General features: G+C 34.9%; 1 long non-coding RNA gene across 4 annotated transcripts in view; it reads left to right on the plus strand.

Annotated features, from left to right (window-relative positions):
- The first annotated feature begins 350 nt into the window (after window positions 1-350).
- The window catches only part of LOC120068487 (uncharacterized), a 60,483-nt gene continuing 38,191 nt past the window's right edge, over window positions 351-22,642 (plus strand). Inside the window, exons 1-4 of one of the 4 annotated variants that reach the window (XR_005479213.2) lie at window positions 352-596; window positions 4,848-4,907; window positions 13,252-13,441; window positions 18,066-18,612. This is a non-coding gene — a long non-coding RNA (uncharacterized LOC120068487). The other 3 variants (XR_016525069.1, XR_016525070.1, XR_016525068.1) reach the window with 3 other exon arrangements.

Below are 22,642 nucleotides of genomic sequence, written 5' to 3' on the forward strand. Positions count from 1 at the left end.
TCACTTTGCAATCGATGCTCATCAAGCAGCTGAAAAGCAGGAGACTGCTCAGACAATCAATCTCCATCCCGACCACCATTATCTTTTCATTTTCTAGTCTTTCACTTTATATTTTTATCATCTTGTAATGGATGCTCAAATATTACAATACATCATATTTTCCATTATCATTATGTTGTCAACCTTCACTATTTGTTCTTCCATGAGAGCTTAAACTTTTAGAGGGTTGGGATGAGCAAAATGTGTTAATGGACTTTTTATCAACAAGTTGAAAACAAAAATCCAAAAGAAATCTTATCCAAAATTGTTGTTGCCGTGTGTGAGCAGAGTGATGCCATGTAGCTCTAAAATTCTTCAAGTGGGTAAGATCTCATCTCTTCCTCATTCTTTCTACCAATTTAACAGAAATTTAAGAAGAACAAAACTCTCTTACATAACTCTTCTTTCTTCCTTCTGTCTTCAATGTGCTCAAATGGAGATTGATAAGTGAGGTAAAGAAGAATCAGACATCCAAAGTAGAAAACATGGAGAAGAGAAGAAGAGGTACACAACAATTATAGTGGTTCGGTTATAGAAGGCCTATATCCACTTCCAAGGTATGAATTATGATCTCTTATTTAACTCAAGTTTTTTATTACAAATGTTCAGAGTAAAAATCACTCACTCTATCTTCCTTTATTTTTATTTATATATACAGATTTGTCAATTTTGTTTTCATAACAGGTAAGCTGAAAAATCAATTAAATTGTTTCTTGTTACAACAATTTCCTTAACTATTTTCTGTTATGCTAATTGCAGAAGATAGAGTTGTTTCAGTAATTTGAGCTTTTGTTAAAGTAATTGCAACTCTCACCTTGAGCTAAAATTAACTTGATACCTTGGTCTGTTCCTTGTCAGCTTTATTCTTCAGCTAGATGGTCTACTATTTTTAATATACCTAGATAGTACTATAGCTTGGAGCGTATAACTATCTTGGTTAAGAAATCAGATAAATTCTCCTCTGTCGTAACCTTTTCAATTTTAATTTCACCTTTTTCCACCTCATCTATGATAAAATGTAAATATATGTCTACATGTTTTATTCTATCATGAAACTGAGGATTCTTTGTTAGGTGAGTAGCACTTTGTTTGTCACATGTATACTTAAATCTAAGTCCTTTAGAAGTTTTTATAGCCACTTTATTTCTTTTACAACTTCTGTTAAAGCTATAAACTTGGCTTCTATGGTAGATAAGGCTATAATAGATTGTAAGTTTGATTTCCATCTTATAATATTTCCACCAAATTGAAACACATGCCCTGTTAGAGTCCTTTGCTTATCCATATCACCAACAAAGTTTGAATTTGAGTAGCCTATTAGATTTAGGCTAGTTGTATCAGGGTGTTTATAAAAAATACCTTTCTTTTAAGTGTCAACTAAGTATCTAAACATACATTTGGTAGCTTCCCAATAAGTCTTCCTTGAGTTCACCATATATCTGCTTACTAAACTGGAATAGTGGGCTAAATTAGGTATAGTACATACCATTAGGTACATAAGACTCCCTAAGGCACTATGATAGCACACAAGCATATGTATCGCTATAATGAATCCTGAAATAGGTATTGTCCTAAGAGATTGGTGATGAAGAGTTATGTACTTGCTAATTTTATTTGGGATAATCGACTAAAAAGTTCGTTGTTGAAACTAGTAAACAAAGAAAATAGATCTAACAGTTCAATGGAAAAATGATTATAGGGTGTCGTTCCGTTATGAATTTCTGAATCGTTGTTAACAAACGAGTCAACTAATTAGATCAAATGAGCCTAAAATTCTGAATTCAAGATGTCCTTTGTCAAGCTTAATCCATTCTAGCATGAATATACCAATTTGAATTTCTTTCTAATGGTTATACCAATGTCGCATTAAGATTCTTCAATTTCAGCTTTATTATTATTTAATCATTTTCATCCATTAGTAAATAATAGTTTAATCACTCAGATTCAGCTAAATTTTTATTTCACAAGCAAAAAATTCAATCTAGAGCAATTGTTTAATGGCCAATCAAACAAAAGAATTTGCACAAAGAGATTAAAATCCAACCTTCATATAATTGACCCAAATATTAATAATCAGTTCAATATGAATTCATAACATGAACAACACCCTAGAATTACTCATGATTGTCAAAATGATAGATGTAATACAGAGTTTTATCATAGAATGCAAGAAAGAAAGATAAATAGGTAATGAATCTCCTTCACTGTAACTAAGTTGCAATCTTGATCTCTTGACTCTCGTCGTTGAGCTCTGGATTGATCTCCAATGGTAGCTGAGTTCTTAGACGTCTCTCTTCTCTTTTTGGTCAAAATCCTAATAAAAAAACTCCTATCCAATCATGTAAATGGCGAGGGTTTAAAAAAAGAATTTGTGTCGAAGCATCATTGCACTCGTGAGAACTGCAGTCGTGCTACGCTGATGATATGCGTGCTGAAATTCGGAGCATGGAGCGCCATGGCTCTCTCCAAAAGAGTGCTCTCGGGTCCACAACCCGACCCCAGTGCCTGCCTCAACACAGCTGTGCTCTGCCTTTTCTTCAACTCATGATTTTTTACCTTGTTATTTCACTTTTCTTTGCATGGTTGGTCCTAGAGTCCTTGTATTGAGAAAGTTGCACCAATTTTCGTTCCAATTAAGCCCGAATTGCTCTTATGATTCGATTTCCCAAAATTAACTAATTTAACCACGTCAAATCACACAAACTAGCAAAACTAGCTTTAAATCTGAAGGTAAGAAAAAACACATTTTAGGTGTTTTTCAAACTTGAAGCTTTGCTAGTCTCGAGCAAAGAAAAGAAATGAGAAAAAGAGGAAAAGAAGAATAATTCAAATACTGAATAAATGGAATCCCAAATATGCATGCTCTTAACTCCAATCTCATTTACTTCTCAATACATGCAACACCTATCCACAGAAAAATTGATACACATCCTATTCATTGAGAGTTTATAAAGCCAAAATTTTTTATTCTCTACGTCAGTGTGTGAATTCTCCTTTAATTCAAAACTCAATAACTGACTTGAGATTTAATTGAGCTTCTTCAGTTTTCTCCCTACTCTAGCTCTTGCACCAATCATCAAGCATTAAAATACTCAAGAAATAATATACCAACTAGTGCCTGAAATACACACTCTAAAGGGTACCCTATGTTAGAGTTAATGTCCTAAAGCAAGTGTATCTTGTAGTTTATAAAGACAAATTGTATATATAAAATAAGAGGTATTTTATAATGTTTAGACTGCATTAATTTAATTCAATAAAATAAGATCCAATGTTATTTTATGAAACTTAAACATGTATGTAGAGACATACGTGTGGATCATGTTTAAGTAATAACCTAAATGGTCTATAGTAGATTGATAAGGCTGGACACCTTATCCTAGTGACACTACAAATATGACGTACTTTATAAATGTTATAATTGTTGTAAAGTGCTACAAATTATTTGATCTTGATCATTCATGTGGAGACATGTGAGTGGGGGTATTCTAAACAAAGAGTTTGTATAAGAACAAACTGCAAAAAGAGTAGTCTCTCTATATAACACTGTTGCTAGAAGAGATTTACATTTCACTAGGATAACCATAAGTGACTTGACCTTAATCTTGAGTGAGTTGTGAACTCCTATCTATGAGGGCAATCCTTTGATTTGTATGGGTGAGAATGACCTTGTTAACCAACTCAACAAGTCTACCATTTTGGAGACTTGTCCGAGTAGGGAGCTAGGAACACAACTACACAAGATGAAATTCACTCCTTTTCTGACTTTAGGGAAAATAAATAAAATTGCTCTTCTAATAGCTAATTCGAAGTCTTGAACATTAAGGCCTCAACCTCTCATTGGCTAAGAGGTGTTAGTTTATAGTTGGACTATAAACTATTTGTCATTAAAGGGATCAGTTGTATTTAAGGAGTAAGATGTAACTTTAGGAGAAAAATGGTATTTTGATCCAGCTATAGTTATGAGCAATTTGTGAAGGTTGACTCACTGTTGTTTGATTATATCCATGCAGACAAAAATAAATCTATAGTGCGAAGAGTGCAACTATCGCTCTTTAGTGGAGTGACCGATAGTTAATGAAAATTGATTAATTTAATTAAAGAGTTTAATTAATTAATCTTATATCATTTGAGCTTCTAATTTGTAGGTCCATAAAGTCCACTTGTTAGCTCACTAAATGATATATAAGAGGAATAGTTTGAACTCTTCAAATCAATTGCATATTAATAAGATTAGTATAATATGGTTAATTATAAATGTGATCTATAATTAAGAAAGAAAAATATTTGAATAAGATTCAAATATTAAAGAGATGTATACATATAAATATATGACAATAATATGTTGATTAATTCTATATTAAATATGATGTAATATAGTCGTTTAATTGATTAATTAATGGTTAATTAATTAATTTTTAAAAAGTAGAGATAAATAAACACGTGATGTTTATTTATTTATTTATTGTGTATATTTTATTGAATTTAATATATATGGTTATTTAATTATTAGACTAATTAATTAAATAAAATTTATTTAATTAAATTAGAACTAGAGTAGGAATAGTAAAGACTAGGAGAAGGGGGTCACCGCTCCTGTCTATAAATAGGTCTTCATGACTCATGTTTGTGATACAGTTGAATGAGGAATACTGAATCCTAGTCTCCTACTACTTCTCTTAAAATCTCTCTTCTTTTCTTTATTACTTCTTTTTCAATTTCCAAGTCTTGGAGACCACACATTCAATTCTTGGGATCTTAAAGAATAACAAGGTTTCACTAATGGTGGTGTTTCTTGATCATTGAAGATACGTTACGGAGAAGACGTGGAGGGAATCGTGAAGAATTTGGGAATCTACAAAAGTAAGGTTTAGCTCTTCCCTCTTTTCTTCTGCATACTAATCTTGATTGTTTATCCATTATGTTATTATTTTTATACCGTATTTTATTTATGTAAAATTGGAAACAAAATTACAAGGCGATCACACACTTTCACTTGGAATTTGATCCCTTCAATTGGTATCAGAGCCCGATTTGAGCAATTTTGATTTTTAGTTTTTAGTAACAAAATCAGAATAGAATGGTGGGTTATTTTTAAAATATATGCATGAAATATATGTGGTTTTATTTGTGGTTTTCGGGTTGACTATTTAGACTTTTGGCATTTAGATTTACAGCTTTAATTGATGAGATCAATGCAAAATCCAGTGTTTATGGATATTTTTGTTTACTGTAAATTGAATCTGTAAGTCTGTGTCTTTCATAGCAAAAAGTTGCTGTGAAAAGAACCTGGGAAAAAAAAGGCAAAACAAGAAAAAATGGAGAGAAACAATGCAGTGAGTTAGGTTGTCGATAACTATAGTACTAATCGTTGAATCATGTTGAAATTTGGTCAATATATTCAGGACACTTAGGGTCTCATTTTGAATGGTTGGATCACCATTTTGAGTCCAGGTTTATCCGCCGTCGCCACTAAACAAAAGCATTTTTTTTTATATAAATATTTTTCTGTTTTCTTTTAGGATTTTCTAAAATCCAGGGTTTTAGATTTTAGTTGATTTTTTAGGAATGCCAATAGCTGGTCAACTTTGCTATTTTGTTAATTTAATTATGCATGAGATGTATGATTTAAATTATTTTTGAATGGTGCATAAAGTATGTCATTTAGATTTATCTCACCTTAGGATAAATATGTTCATGCATCACGTCAAAATGTATGTGTTATATTTTTTAGATGCATGATTAAATAGCATGTTCATGCATCTTAATATCAGTGTTATATTATTTTAGATATATTGTACATCAAGCATGTTCATGCATCATGTTAGGTTATAATTGTTATAATGTATGATGACATGATGGATATGTGCGCTTAATAATTGTTATATAAAAGTGTTATATTCTTCAATTAAAATAAAATTTGCACTGTGATGACATTACTTAAATAAATATAAATGTTATATTTAATCAAATGTATTCGAATGCAATTATAGATTTTATTTTCATTATTTTATAATAGTTATAAGTATAATGAAATTAGAATTAAAATCTATAATAAAGAGTTGTAAGCAAACATAGGTCCAATTTTAAAGGTTTAAAATTAATTCACTTAGACTTATGCTAAACATGTTTCTAATGAGATTAGAAATAGGTTAATCTTTTAATTCGTTTTAATAGGATTAAAAGGAATTTCAATAAGAGATTAAATTTATAACTAATTGCCCTTAAGGGACCTTTGTCTAAGGAAAGTTCTGTTTAGGCTGAGGTATTTAAACTGATGAACGGAACACCTCGACTTGGGAACCAACTTGGAAGGTGAATTAGACAAATATTTTATAAGCATACAATAAGTGATTGACTTCGTTAAAAAGTTTAACAACTTAAGTCACATATTTTTTTTAATCAATATAAGCGTTATATTGAGCAAATTAACAAAGATTTAGTTAAAATTAATTAGCCGGTTTTTACTAAGTTACTAAGCCCATTTTGTAAAATACTCAGTGGGAGGAAAAAGATATATACGATATGTCAATTTTTTTCACTCACGTTCTCCCTAAAAGTTCACACTGTGAGACTCTTGCTTAGCCTCGAGGTGCCCTGAAAGCGTCCCCATTCGGATTTTGTTTGCATGAGTATCAAGGTGAATGGAGAGAGTGTTTATAGTAAATGAGAGAATGATATGTGCCAACATTTCCTATGGTCTCCTTCATTGGTTTGCATCGTGAGACCTTTTTGCATGGCCTCAACATGCCCTAGGAGTGTCCCACTTCGAATGGTTATTGCATTAGGTCAGTATCAAGGGTAAACTTCAGAAATGGTTTCTGGATAGGATCACTTTAGTTTTTGCCCCAATCGATTTTTTCCTTCGGTTGGCTTATTGAGATGAAACTCTAAGGTCTAAAATGAAGGGTCACACTTACAAGAAATTGTTAAAAAAGTTAATGATTTCTTGAACAAATCAATGGTGACTAATTATTTTAGGAATAAGAGTTATTTTGGTGTAATGATTGGTTAAGAAGTGTCTCAATACAAGGAAGGGGTGACGGACCACCATTTGATGGCTTTTGTCCTAAAGCACTGAAGCATCATTGCAAAATGAAATAATGTTGGGTTCATTATATGTTTTTGATAAATTAATTGGATTAAAATGAATGGTTGCATAAGTGTCTAAAATAATTTGCTTTATATCAGTAAAAATGACAAGCACTTCAATGAATCTTCTTAATGCTGAAATATTGACCGAATTCAATTACACAACTTGGAAATAATTGATTAAAATTATGTTTGTGGCTAATGACCTTAACTTCATCTTTACTGAGGAATGTCCTCCAATTTCAACCCTTGATGCAACACAAAATGTTCGTGATGCATACAAAAGGTGAATGAAGGCCAATCTTGAGGCTCGAGTTCACATTTTGGCGAGCATACTTGATGCCTTGGCAAAAATATTTGAGAGCATAGTCACTGCACTTTAGATCATGCAATCAATGCAAGAGTTGTTTGAGCGAGTATCCTCACAATTCATGCAAGATGGGGTTGATATAGATATGAAACTAGTAATGTCAGCTCCCTATTTGAGCTCCAGTTTGTATTAAATGTCAAGGGACAAATAGAGGAAGCAAAAGTTGCTATGTCTAGTGAAGTTTATCAAAGAGATTTGACCTTGAAAGAAAAACTTGGAGTTCATAATAAGGGTGTTCAAATTTATCCCAGTGCTCTCCAGAATAGGAAAAGATCCAATGACAGTAAATCTGATTTACTTGTCCTGGAGTCGTGCTTAGTAGAGAATAATGATTCTGGCTAGATAGTTGATTCAGGGGCTACTAATCACGTATGTTCTTCCTATCAGGGATTTAATTCTTGGAGACAATTGGATATTCGGGAGATGACTCTTCGAGTTGGTACTGGTGAAGCCATTTCAGTTGTTGCCGTAGGCAGGCATAAGTTATTTTTGGACAATAAATGATAGATATTATTAGATGACGTATATGTAGTTCCTAAAATGGAAAGGAATTTAAACTCTATTTCTTGTTTGATTGAACACAATTATTCTCTCTTGTTTTCTGGAAGCAAAGTGTTTATTTTTAAAAACAGAATAGAGATAGGATTTGCTTACAAAAAAAGTAACTTATATGTACTAAGGTTATTAGTTACAAAGGTTGTCCTAAATTCTGAAATGTGAAACCCGAATTTTCATTATTCCTACTTAAGCAGGTGGTTAAGGAAATTAACTAAGTGAAAGTTAAATACTATGTTGAAGTGAAGGAAATTTCTAAGTGTTGAATAGATTTTCCTTGAGTAGTTTTGAGTTAAGCTTTAATCGAGAGAATTTGGCTAAACGTAAGGTCAAAAGGACCCATGTGTGAATTAAGTTGAAAAGGCAACCATGCATTTGTAAGGTTGGATGCATGATTGGCCGTAGTATTGGCAAGAGGCATTGCCAAGAGTAACCATGCGTTGGAAGCCAAGGAGAAAAATGGCTAAGTGTTGGACTATGCGTTGATGTGGTGTCATGCGTTGGTCATTAGACTTTGAGAGGTTATTTGGAAGGTTAGTAGTGCATGCAGCAGCCAAGGTCTTGAAGGGGTTAGAAAACGCATACGGCAACCTCAAGTTGCTCATCCAAGGGCACTGAACATTGGATGCGATGGATAGAGGCATGCGGCGATGGAGGCAGGCGCGATGGATGCGTTGGACACGATGGCATGCGTCTATGCGGCTGAAGATTAGATCAACGCATGGGGTGCGACAGCTGCGATGGATGCATTGGACACAATGGTATGCGTCCATGTGGCCGAAGGCATGTAGCGGAAGGAGATGCGTTGGTAGGTTGCGGTGGTATGATGGCATGCGGTGATGGGGGTATGCGTCAATGGTATACTGTAGCACTATGCGTTGGTGTCACATGGTGATGCTATGCGACGGTGCTATGCATTGATGACATGTGGTGATGCGGCCGAAGGAATGCGTTGGTAGTATGCGATGGAGGCATGCGACCGAAGGAATGTGTTGGAGGCATGCGGCTGAAGGAATGCATTGGTAGTATGCGATGGCATGCAGCGATGGATGCGATGGATATGATGGATGCGATGGCATGCGGTGATGTTGCACGATGGATGAGATGGACGCGATGGACGCGACAGTGTTATACGATTGCAAGTAGCGATGGATACGATGGACGCGATGGATGTGACAGTGCTACACTATGCATTCGTGATGTGCTATGCATTGTGATGCACTATACGTTGGTGATGTGCTATGCATTGGTGATGCACTATGCGTTGGTGATGTGCAATGCGTTGGTGATGTGCTATGCGTTGGTGAAATGCAATGCGTTGGTGATATGTAATGCGTTGGTGATGTGCTATGTGTTGGTGATGCACTATGCATTGGTGATGTGCAATGCATTGGTGATATGCTATGCATTGGTGATGTGCTATGCGTTGGACATCCAAGGGCATGTGGGCACATAGGACAAACTAGTAGTATGCGTTGAACGAGTGTTGGTCAATATCCTAGTTGAACGCATATGAAGTTGGATGTACGCATATGAAGGATGGATGCATTCAAGGACGTCATCCAGACATATGGCTTGTTGAGAAGAAATCTTAAGCCTTAAGAAAATGAGGTGGATTCATAAGAAGGCATGCAAAGTTAAGGGCTATGCATTGGTAAAAGGGGAGCAAGACACCTTGGGTTACACTGATGCAAGATTGCGTTAATAGTGTATGGCAAAGACACTTGAACATGCGGCCAAGTAGAAGGTGTCGGCCTTAGAGAGATCTTGGACGCATATAAATAGGGCCGAGGACTTCAGATGAGAACTCAAATTCTCTTCAAAGGACATAAAGAAAAGTGCATTGGGAGGAGACTATGCATTGGTAGCAAGACCATGCGTTGGTCAAGAGGTTCCAAGAGGGGAGATGTTGTCAAACAAAAAGGACAAGAAGTAGCATCAAATTGGGAAGAAGAGTTCTCCCAGAATACTCGTGCGTTTGGAGTGATTCTAAATCCATCTGAAAGCTAAAAGAGTCTAGTTTGAAGGGTAGGGCTTCCAGAGAAGAATCTCCAAGGAATCGGGCTAGAGAATGAGGACAAAAAAAGGGGTCGAGCTGTTGGGTAAGCTGGGCCAGTCTTGATGTTTCCGACCAAACCACGAAGAGTTCTGAGCTAAGATTATGAGGTAAGCTTCCTGAGAAATTTTAGAGCATATTTTTAGAAGAAAGTATCTCGAGATAAAGCCTAGAACTATGAGTAATCTGAGCTTTAAGTTGAACCTGGATTGTAGGGTTAAAAAGGGAAACCAAGGAAACCTAAGGAACTTCGGAAAGGAAAGTTCCTAACCAACCAAGGTGAGTGGTTATTGTGTTGTTGTATTGATTGATATAATTTCTATATATAGGTTAATATATATATAGGGAATAATATTAAATTGGCATGATCAGGGATATATGTCTATCTTGTTACTATGCTTGTTAAGTTATTGTTTGTATGTTTGGGTCGGAAACTGAAATTGTACCAGGAATATATAGTTAGCATGCTCGAAAAGGTACTTGGCAAGAAAATATAGTCGGCTTCAGTCGGCGGGAAATTATACTCGGTGAAGACCGGTGGGAAATATAGATAGATTACCTAAGCATAGCTAGCGGGAAAATAGTCGATGTGCACATTGGCGGGATAATAGGGTACAGGGAAAGTTTCCACAGGGATTGTTGATACATTGCTTTAGTATACATGTGAAAGTGCTAGGGAAAAAGTATGATCATGCCAGGGATAACCAGTGGTAAAGCTGGGGATGTTTATATCATATAATAACCAGCGGTCAAGCTAGAGTTTATTATTTTTAACCAGCAGTTGAGCTGGGGTTAATCCAGCGGTCTGGCTGGAGAAATAATTGTGAACTTGTGGTGATGTTCTTGTTGACTATGCATTGATTTCCAAAAAATATATTTCTATAGTTAAAGTTATTTGTTTATCTAAAGACACCACTCACTGGGCTCCCCCCCTCCCTCCGCCCCCCAGGTAGCGAAAGGTAAGGAGTTCCAGGGTGCTGCTAAGGTCAAGGTCTGCCACAAGCCACAGTTACACTTCTGGAGGGTTTTAAAGAGTTGTTGATTGTAAACTTTGTTGTTAAGTTTAGGAGTTGTATAAACTTTACTTAGTTGTAATAAAATGGGCCTACCTAATCAGTTGTTGTTTGCCTCATTGACTTAATCAGTTGGTCATTGAATTTGTTCATTGGTATTCGTAAGAGTTATTAGGCAGTAAGTGTCAACAAAAGCGTTGATAACTGCTCCAGTCATCCCCTTTCTCGGGCTCAGAGAGTAGTCTGGGGTGGGGTGTGACATGAAATATTCAGAATGACAACAACTGCTAAGAGACCAAGGATTTCTCCTAAAGAAAATGCCCACCTTTGACATCTATGGTTAGGTCAGAGTAATCTCAATAAGATTGAGAGATTGGTGGAAAATGTACTTCTAAATAGTTTAGAAGAATCGTGCTTTGAGGGCAAGATGACAAAACTGTTAGAGTATATTGATGTGCAGTGGAGGAAAAATAGAATCAATAAGCACTCTAATTATACTTAATTTGAGTATAAACATGCTTCAAAGTAACTTTTATAGAAGCGAGTTTGCTAAATATAATACCTTTGTGTTGGGTTTTATGTCCTAAAACTCGTAGTTTATAAACAATTAAACTTATTCTAAAAATTCAATAAGTTGTTATTGAATATATGAATTGTTTATTTCATTTTAGAAATAAATCCAAAAGATCCATGACTATAACATGAATACTTAAACTTTATGTGGAGACATAAAAGTGGATCAGGTTTGAGTAAATAGTCAAAATGATCTATATTATATGAATAAAGGTTAGGTGCCTTATTCTAGTAACACTATTGGATGCGGCCCACTTTGTAGTAGTTACAAGGAGTTGTAAAGTGTTACAGACGATGTGATTCTAATTCGTACATGTCATGACATGAGGAGTGGGGGTGTCCTATGCAATGAGTTTGTACAAGATCTGACCACGAAGTAAGCCACTCTTACTTTATAACGTTGTTTACTGTTTAAGACTGACTATTTCAAAGCGATGACCTAGGTAACTTGATGTTAATCCTGAGCTAACTATGAACTCTTATTTATTCGAGATTATCCTTAGATTTGCACAGGTGAGGGTTGGCTCAACAACGTCGGCTCAATAAACTCCATTTCAGGGGTAAGACCAGGTAGATAGCTTGGGACATAAAGTGCAAGATGGAATTCACTCCTACCCGCTTTTAGGGATAATAGAAAGGTTGTTCCCTTAAGTGCCGACTCCGGGTCTTCAATAAGGGGCCCTAACCTTTCATTGGCCTGAGAGGGACTTGGTTTGTTGATCGAATCACAAACCAATTGTTTATTAAAGGATCAGTGGGACTTAAGGAATAAGAGGTAATCTCAAGGGTAAAACAACAATTTAATAGCCATTGTTACGAACAACCTGTGAAGGGTTAACATACTAATTATGGTTATATCGAGTGGACATAATATATCTATAGTGAGGGGAGTGCAACTCTAGACTTTAGTGGAGTAAACCAGTGGTTAACGAATGAGGGTTATTAGTGTTAATTAACGTTAGAGCCCATAATTTGTAGGTCCACGAGGCCCCTCTACTAGCTCATAAATGGTAGCCTTAGAGTAGTGTGATACGTTAATTTGAAACGTTCAAATTAGAATTAAGGGAATTAGTAAATATATGTGATATAATTACGCATTTAATTTAAATGAAATTGGAGAATCAACTAATATTTAAATATGATTTAAATATTAAATTCATAAATAACGATTCATAATGGTGTAATTAGTGTTAAATTAATTTAATATTTGATATTAAATTAATTAGAATTAATTAAATTATTTAATTAATTATTAATTTTATTAAAAAATTAATTTTGTAAAATTAATAAAAATTTCATTTTAGAAAAAATATTGATTTTAGAAATCAATTTAGAAATCAAAATTGAAAAGATGGAAAACGGAAAAAGTTGGATTTCTCCCCTTTCCATTCCAAGTAACTTACACATTCTCCACCATTTGCATTGAGTCAATTTTCCAAGCATGAGGTGCATTTCATGCAACGATTTTCTTTGCATGACAGTCTTGCAATAAATAGAGAAGATTGAAGTGGAAGTCAGGGATGCACTTGATAAGTTTTTGCTGAAAAACTTAGGTGTAAGAAGGTCTTCTTCCATGGTGCAGCAGTGATCTTCTTCTCCAAGTTTCCTTAATCAAAACTTATTTTGAGTCCCACAACTCAATCTAAGGCACCAAAAAGATAGTAGGGAAGGCCTTGAGGTGGATCACAAGCAGATTTGGAGGAGATTTGCAGCTGGAGTCGAGATTCAAGTGGTTCTTCAAAGGTATTTCATGAAACCCTCTTATTAGTTTATAAGCATGCTTAATTTAAAGCCAAAATTAATGAATTAGAATGCTTATTGATCCATTTTACTTCCGCTGTATGTTTTCTAACTCTAACAATTAGTATCAGAGCATCTTTTAAGCATTCAATTTGGTTTAATTTTGGTTTGGTGGCTGTTTTTTCTGAAGGATATCAGACTAGAGATTTCCATGAGCAGCGAAAATAAGATTATTCAATATCACAATCATGAATGAACATCACATATTACAGTCGTCTACACAACAAGTGGTTATACAATTAATATAGAAATTATAGCATGAAGACTCAAATGAACAAAGAGAAAACTGTACGAACATTTGAAGATGTGTCTCGACGCTCCTTAACCTCGAATGCTCGATCTACACGACCGCAACAAAGCACGAACACTTCGCGCACGTCCTCAATGATTACTTTGGTCACGAACTCTTCAGCAACAACACGAACGGTCTCCAAAGCACCTCGAGATGTTGAGTTGAGTATGACACCACCAACAAGGCTACCTTAGTATTCTCGGTGTGAGAATCCAGAGGGTGGGCTCTGTTCGGACTTGGAATGAGGCAGACGAAGGAGGAAACACCGATCGTGTACACGACTAGGCAAGTGAGAGATGGCGGAGACCTATCGTATAGGTCGATGCGCAATCGTTTAGCTAAAGCAATGCGATAGTCTAGCAAAAACTATGCGATCATTTAGCTCATCGTTTAGCTCAGTCTGTTGCCTACATACACTACACGATCGTTTACTTTGGGCAAGCGATCATCTAGCAAAAGCTACGTGATTGTTTAGTAAATATTGTACGATTGTTTAGCTCGCCACTGCACGATCGTTTAGTTCGCCCAAGCTGTCGTTTAGTAAATCTGTATTTACTTGACAACTTCGTGAGATCCTTTTTTGCCGAGAGAAATCTCAAAACCAAATTTCAACCTTTTGTAAAACTTACTAAAATTAGGAAAACCATTTTTCTTTTATCTCACGCTTACCATGAATTACCAATAACCACCCATTCAATTGGTTATTAAAGAAGAAGAATTAATTATCCAATAATTAATATTATTATAAATGTAAATGATAACCAACTTATCATACCATATATATGGGTTTTAATATTTCATCTCATGAAACATATAAACCATAGTTCTTTTTCTATTTCATGGTGCTTAATGTGAATCTCATTTACATCAATCCTCCACTAGATGTATCTCATACATCATACCGATTATATCATATATAATAAAAAAACCTCTTGTCAAATTGAACATTTCAAATCAATACCAAGAACTGATCCTCAACTGAATCCATTGAGCTACCAAGGGGACCTCATGGACCTGTAGCTCGAAGCTCCAATGGTACGTGAATAACTGACTAAACTCTTTAGTCACGAGATCCACTATCCATTAACTTCCAGGTACTCCACTAAAGACTGACAGTTGAACTCTCCTTACCACAAGTATATTATATGTCCATCTTAACCAATTAGTAGTGCGACAACCCTTCACAGATCGCTCGTAAGTACAGTTGGCCAATAACCGTTATGCCCCTATAGTTACATCTAACTCTTTATGTACCATTGATCCCTCTAATGAACATAAATCATAGTCCTACTATGACATAGTCTTCTCTTCCAAAGAGAAGCTGTGGCTACTATGGTCAAGCCCTGGAATCAGCCCTTAAGGGAGAAATCTCTCAAATTATCCCTGCTTTGGGAAAGAAGTGAATTCCATCTTGTGGATTGAGTTCCCAGCTCCTAGATAAGACAAGTCCCCAAAAAGGTAGGCATGTTAGTTGGCAATCTAGCCATTCTCATCCATACTAATCAAAGGACTACTTTCAAAGGTAGGAGTCCCCAAAACACTCAGGATTGAGATCATGTCACCTATGGTCGTTTAGGTGAGATACAAATCTCTAGTATCAACAGTGTTATATACAGAGTCTAGTCATCTCGTGGTCCAGGTCTTATACAAACTCTTTGTATAGGACAACCCTCTTTGCATGTCTCCACATGAATGGTCAGAATCTACCATCTGTAGTAGTTTACAACACTTGCAAACCTCTACAGAGCGGGCCGTATCCGTAGTGTCACCAGGATCGAGTATCCCACCTTAATCCTTATACTACTGACCTATTTAGGTTATCACTTAAGGTATGATCCACTTGTATATCACATATACATGCTTAAGTTCACATAAGATAACCAAGGAGCTTTGTTTATTTGATATGAGTAAATGCCAGAATTAAATAACACTTATTTTATTCATTAAACAATGTGTATCTTTACAAAACAATGAGATTTCGGGAGAATTAGGACACCAATCCCAACATTTTCACGAGATATATGAAAATGGTGCACCGATATGGTTTTCTAAGATTTGGCATTTAAATTCTCTTTGATTCCTTTGTTAAATTTTTAATTGGCTTTTGATTGATGAGCTTATATGTGTGCTCAAGAGTCTTTAATTTATTTGGAATAATTAGAGTTGAAATTAAGTTGTAATTGAAAAAAGAAGTGAAGAAGGCCAAGTTGCAGAAATCTGTTTGTGAGCTTCTGTCCAAGCAGCGTTGCAACGCTGCTCATATGCTATTGAGGATCGAGTTTCAACGAGCATCGAGCACGAGTTGAACCAATCGAGTAGTGAGTTTGAACTAGCCAACTGTCGAGCAACGAGTTCTCAACCGGTTTGACGAGTGGGCGAGCGAGTTTGAGCCGATTTGATCGGTTTTCTTTTTGTCCGGTCTCGTTCAACCTCAAATGGTTTTTGGCTAGTCCAGTTTAGGGAATTCAGGTCCCGTTCAAGCTGTTCGGGTCTAATTTGAGGCGGTTCGAGTGGTCCCAAAGCGTTTTCGAGCCGATTCTTGCTAGTTTTTTGTAATAATTTGGCCTTTGTTTGCTTGAAAATGCTAAAACTAAAACCATATCAGTATGTATTTTATTATTTATACATGTTATGTATGTTATAATTAAAGAACTCTTGTATGTGCATATAGTATGCCATGTAGATTTAAAATCCCACCATAGGAAGCATGTTACATGCATTGAAAGTATGTTATAAAGTGTTATAATATATAGTATGCATGTTTAGGGTTTTTTTTATTTAATATGTGTTATATTAAATATTGAATGCCTTCGATGTTTGTTGTGGATATTTAACGTGTCTAAAATTTTGTAAGTTGTTATAAAATTGGGTTAGACATTTAAAATTCATAACAAAGAATAGTTGCATGCTCATGTAGGTTAACCACTTGTTTTAATAGTTAAAATAGGTCGCTAAACTTGTAAAACTAGGGTTACAAACTCAACCAGTATATAATCCTGTCTAAGGCTGGAGGTATTTAAGTTGACGGCCTACAGAACACCTCCTACCTGAGGATTATAACCGAATAATTGAGCATTGTTAACTGGTTTTATGAGCAATACATGAGTGGTGTGAGGTTTGAAAACTGGTTTATCACCTAGACATCGTAGATTAAATCCAAATATAAATGTTATACTTGGATAAACACCTAGACTTGGGTTGTTTAATTAGTCGGAATAATCTTAAGGAAATGTATACCCCGTTTAACGTTATAACACTTCAGTAGGAGTTTAATAACATATATGATATGCTATTAGAACACTTCAGTGAAAATAAATAACGTATATGATATGTTAGAACGCTTCGGTGGAAGATTAATAAACATATATGATATGATTATGATTATTTTTAGCTCTCACGTCTCTAAGAGTTCACAATCGAAATTCATGTTTCGCTTCATGTCACCCTGGGAGTGACCTCCATTAAAAAAGCGTTTACATGAATTGAGATTTTGGTGAATGGGGAAGTTGTTCACCATAAAATCAAATATGATGTTTTGATTTTAATTTTCATGTCTCAAGATGTTCACACCATGAGGTTCATGGGCACTTCGTGTCACCCTAGGAGTGACCTCCATTCGAATAGTGTTTGTGTGAATCAATCAAGGAGAATGAGGGGAAGTTGTTCAATGGAAAATCAAATATACGATATATTGATTTCAATTCTCACGTCCTTAGAAAATTCCCACCGTGAGATCCGTGCAACACTTTGTGTCACCCTAGGAGTGACCTCCATTCAAAAATTATTCGTCATGAGGTCAAGATCAAAGTAATAGGGGAAGTAGCATAGTAAGTGGGTGAAGGATATGTGTCAACATATCCTGCAATCTCTTCTATTAGTTTGGACCGTGAGATTCCTCGACCTTGCTAGTCGTTTAATGATGGCTATCCCTTCAGAGGTTTTAACATAGGATTCAGGACAAATCAAACTCCAGAAATGGATAGGATTTCTAAAGTCATTTTTAACTTTAACTTTCCAATTTGGGAGCATTGTTGGGGCCGACTTCCGAAGTCTGAAACAGAGAGTTATACTTATAGAATTACTAAAGAGTTAGTAATTTCTAACAAAAAACGGTAGCTAAATGACTATCGGAATATGAGTTATTCTAGAGATAGTATTTAGTCAACAATATCTTGCTGTAATATCATTATAAAAGTAATCTTGGGTTATTACTTTGCTAAAACTTGATTGGGTTAAAAGAGCAATTCACTGATAAAAATTGTTTATATTTCTCAGAATGATGAGTTCATTATACAATTGTTGGCGTCTGATAAACTTATTGGGGATAATTATGCCACCTGGAAAGCAAACCTGAATACTATATTGGTGATAGATGATCTACGAACAGAGGTGTGTCCTCCCATTCCTAGTTCAAATGCAAATCGAACTGTTCGGGTTGCATACGAAAGATGGATCGGGGCTAATGAAAAAACCCGTGCCTATATCCTTGCTAGCATATCTGATGTCTTGGCAAAGAAACACGAGAGTATAGGTACTGCTAAAGAGATTATAGAATCTCTCCATGGGATGTTTGGACAACCGTCCTTCCCCCTGAGGTATGATGTTATAAAATACATTTAAAATTGTCATAAAAGAAGGGGCCTCTATTAGAGAACATATCCTGGACATGATGGCCCATTTCAATGTGGCAGAAATAAATGGGACTGTTGTTGACGAGAGGAGTCAAGTTGGTTTTAGTCAAAAATCTCTTCCAAAGAGTTTTTTACATTTCTACACGAACACACTTATGAATAAAATAGAATACAAGTTGACTACTCTTTTAAATGAGTTACAGGCTTACCAAACTATGATGAGAGCAACAGGTCTGGAATCGAAAGTAGATGTTACAACCACTGAGAAGAGGGGAATTCCTCCACAAAGCCTGATATTCCTTCTTCTTCATAGACTAAGGGTATTCAAGTTAAAAAGAACAAGAGGAAAGGGAAGAAGAAACCCACTGGTAGAAAAGGCAAGGCTAACGTTGCAGATAAAAGAAAATGTTTCCACTACAACGAAGAAGGACACTGGAAGAGAAACTACCCTTAGTACCTTGCAAATAAGAGAGCAGAGAAAGTAAAACAGGCAAACTAGTTCCTGTAGATTGCTTACTGTACTTTGGTTGACCAGTGGGAGATATTGCTATTGCTATCTGAAGATGATCTTATATACTTTTGTTATTGTAATAAAAGTTATTTTTTCTTATTATAAAGAACAAATTGTATAAATTTTTGTTGTAAATGAAATGTTCATTAGCAAAAGTTATGTTTGTTCTACTGCAAAACAACTTCCGTTAGAACCAACCTAGTTAAAAGCATTTTGCAAATATTTAGATATTTAAAACGACTAGAAATAAATAAAGGCAGGTAGTTGTTTAACCTAAGTGATAAGTTTAAGCACTTGAAAAGTCAAAAAATAAAACCAAAATACTTCGATTGGATCAAAATATAGAAAGTTTGAGATTCCTAGGACTATTTGGTAGAACATGAAATCCAGTGAACACTTTCTACACCTAATTTCCTTACTTGTATTCGAACATCATTTCAGTTTTAAGGTATTTCTGAAATCCATATGAGATATGGAGAACTCATAAACGTTGTTTATGATATGTAAAAGATGTTTACATAGTTCAGAAATCTGAAAAGATCGATATAAGTGTCAATATCAAACCCTTAAGTGTTGGAATATTGTTCGAGATCAACATGTATTATTTGTTTCTATTAGAGCTTGCATATATATCAATAAAGAGTTATTGATTAAAACATACAACGTAAATAAAGGTTGTTTAGATAGGTCAGATGCATCTTACTCAAAGAGTTGAGAGTACCTCAATGTAGTGGGAGGAATGTATGACTTCCTTGCCATTATTGAGAAACAAGTGATGTGAAAATAAGATGCATTCTGCATATAGTTTAATAAGAAGTCTATTGTACATTAACATGTTTACAACAATTCTCTTGGCTAAAGTGTTTGAGAATCTCCTAGTAGGACTGGACTACCAGGTAAATAACCTATGGCAAGTGGAAGAAAAACTGGGTATGAGATATTGAATGGTAAACCATGGGTATGTGTTGCCCTAGTTTATTGTATTTCTCTGTAAAAACTCAAAAAATCAGTATTATATATTCAGATATATATCTTACCACTAGAGTTTTACTCCAAGTGGGAGTTTGTTGGGTTTTAGTCCTAAAACTCGTAGTTTGTAAACAACTAAACTTATTCTGAAAATTCAATAAGTTGTTATTGAATATATGAATTTCTTATTTTGTTTTAGAAATAAATCCAATAAACTAAAAGATCCATGACTATTACATGAATACTTAAACTTTATATAGAGACATAAAAGTGGATCAAATTCGAGTAAATAGTCAAAATGATCTATAGTATATCAATAAAGATTGGGTGCCTTATTCTAGTAACACTATTGGATGCAGCTCACTTTGTAGTAGTTACAAGGAGTTGTAAAGTGTTACAGATGATGTGATCCTAATTTGTACATGTCATGATATGAGGAGTGGGGGCGTTTTGTGCAATGAGTTTGTATAAGATCGGACCATGAAATAAGTCACTCTTACTTTATAACGCTGTTTACTGTTTAAGACTGACTATTTCAAAGCGATGACCTAGGTAACTTGACCTTAATCCTAAGCTAACTATGAACTCTTGCTTATTTGGGATTATCCTTAGATTTGCATAGGTGAGGGTTGGCTCAACAGCACCGTGTCAGTAAACCTCCATTTCAGGGGTAAGACCGGGTAGATAGCTGGGGACATAGGGTACAAGATAGAATTCACTCCTACCCGCTTTCAGGGACATTAAAGAGGTCATTCTCTTAAGTGCTGACTCCGGTCTTGAATAAGGGGCCCCACCCTCTCATTGGCCTAAGAGAGACTCGGTTTGTTGATCGGATCACAAACCAATTTTTTTATTAGATGATCAGTGGGACTTAAGGAACAAGAGGTAATCTCGGGGGTAAAACAACCATTTGACCCAATCATTATTAGGAACAACCTGTGAAGGGTTAACTTACTAATCATAGTTATATCGAGCGGACATAATATATCCACAGTGAGGGGAGTGCAACTCTGGGCTTTAGTGGAGTGACCCAATAGTTAACAAATGCGGGTTAATTCGGTGTAAAGAGTTTAGCCAATTAATCTCGGATCGTTAGAGCCCATGATTTGTAGGTCCACGAGGTCCCCCTACTAGCTCATAAATAGATTAGCCTTAGAGTAGTGTGATAAGTTAATTTGAAACGTTCAAATTAGAATTAAGGGAATTAGTAATTATATGTGATATAATTATGCATTTAATTTTGGAATTAAACGAAATTGGAGAATCAATTAATATTTAAATATGATTTAAATATCAAATTCATGAATAAAGATTCATAATAGTGGAATTAGTGTTAAATTAATTTAATATTTGATATTAAATTAATTAGAATTAATTAAATTATTTAATTAATTATTTCTTATTAAGTTTAAATTAATGAATGAATTAGTTTTATAAAATTAATAGAAAATTCATTTTTGAATACAAAAATTGATTTTAGAAATCAATCTAAAAATCAAAATGGGTAATTGCAACTGATAGCAATTTTAGGAATAATAACCAAGGTCATGACATCATTTAAGAAAATTACAAATATAGACAAGTCTATCAGTGATGGACTTTTATCGTTGATAGACTCCCAAGTCTATCAGCTATAGATTTCTATCGTGGATAGACTCTTACTAGTGATATTGTATATCACTGATAGACTCTACCAATAATATGGTCTATCATTCATAGACTATTTAAATTTGGCTATATTTACAATTTTTTTACATTATGTTATATCTGCTAATACGTTGGATCTATTGTCTATATTTACTACTATCCCAATCAAAATTGAAAAGATGGAAAATGGAAAAAGTGGGATTTCTCCCCTTTCCATTCCAAGTAACTCACACATTCTCCACCATTTGCATTGAGTCAATTTTCCAAGCATGAGGTGCATTTCATGCAACAATCTTCTTTGCATGAAAGTCTTGCAATAAATAGAGAAGATTGAAGTGGAATTTGGGGATGCACTTGTTAAGTTTTTGCTAAAAAACTTGAGGTGTAAGAAGGTCGTCTTCCATGGTGCAGTAGCGATCTTCTTCTCCAAATTCCCTTGATCAAAGCTTATTTTGAGTCCCACAACTCAATCTAAGGCACCAAGAGGATAGTAGGAAAGACCTTGAGGTGGTTTACAATCAAATTTGGAGGAGATTTGCAGCTGGAATCAAGATTCAAGTTGTTCTTCAAAGGTATGTCATGAAACCCTTTTATTAGTTTATGAACATGCTTAATTTAAAGCCAAAAATAATGAATTAGAATGCTTATTGGTCCATTTTACTTCTGCTGTATGTTTTCTAACTCTAACACTTTGAAGTATCCTCATCAAATCCAGCTGAGTTCTACGTGAAAGAGTTTCAATCTTCAAGTAGACAACCACCAAAACCTTCTCTACTATTCTTTTGCAAGGATTGTGTAGTGGAAACACTAAATTGAGCTAGAAGTATATAGGATATGAAAAGTGTTTGATAATTTATTCAGAGTTTCTATTGAAGTTCTTAGTAAGTATGAATCATAATTAATTTCAACACTTAAATTTATAGAGCTTTCACTATGCAAATACATGGTTTGCATGAAGGGCAACTCCTACTTGATGGAGAAAATGGAGAAGTGAATAAGGAAGTTCATTGTATAGTGGAGATTTCCAACATTTTGGAAATCTCCACCCTGAAAAAACAATTTTCAAAATGATTTTCCAAAAATGATTTCCAAAA

The sequence above is a fragment of the Benincasa hispida genome, chromosome 12, assembly GCF_027475165.1.
Source record: "Benincasa hispida cultivar pf3 chromosome 12, pf3_genome.v1.1, whole genome shotgun sequence".
Taxonomy (NCBI): domain Eukaryota; kingdom Viridiplantae; phylum Streptophyta; class Magnoliopsida; order Cucurbitales; family Cucurbitaceae; genus Benincasa; species Benincasa hispida.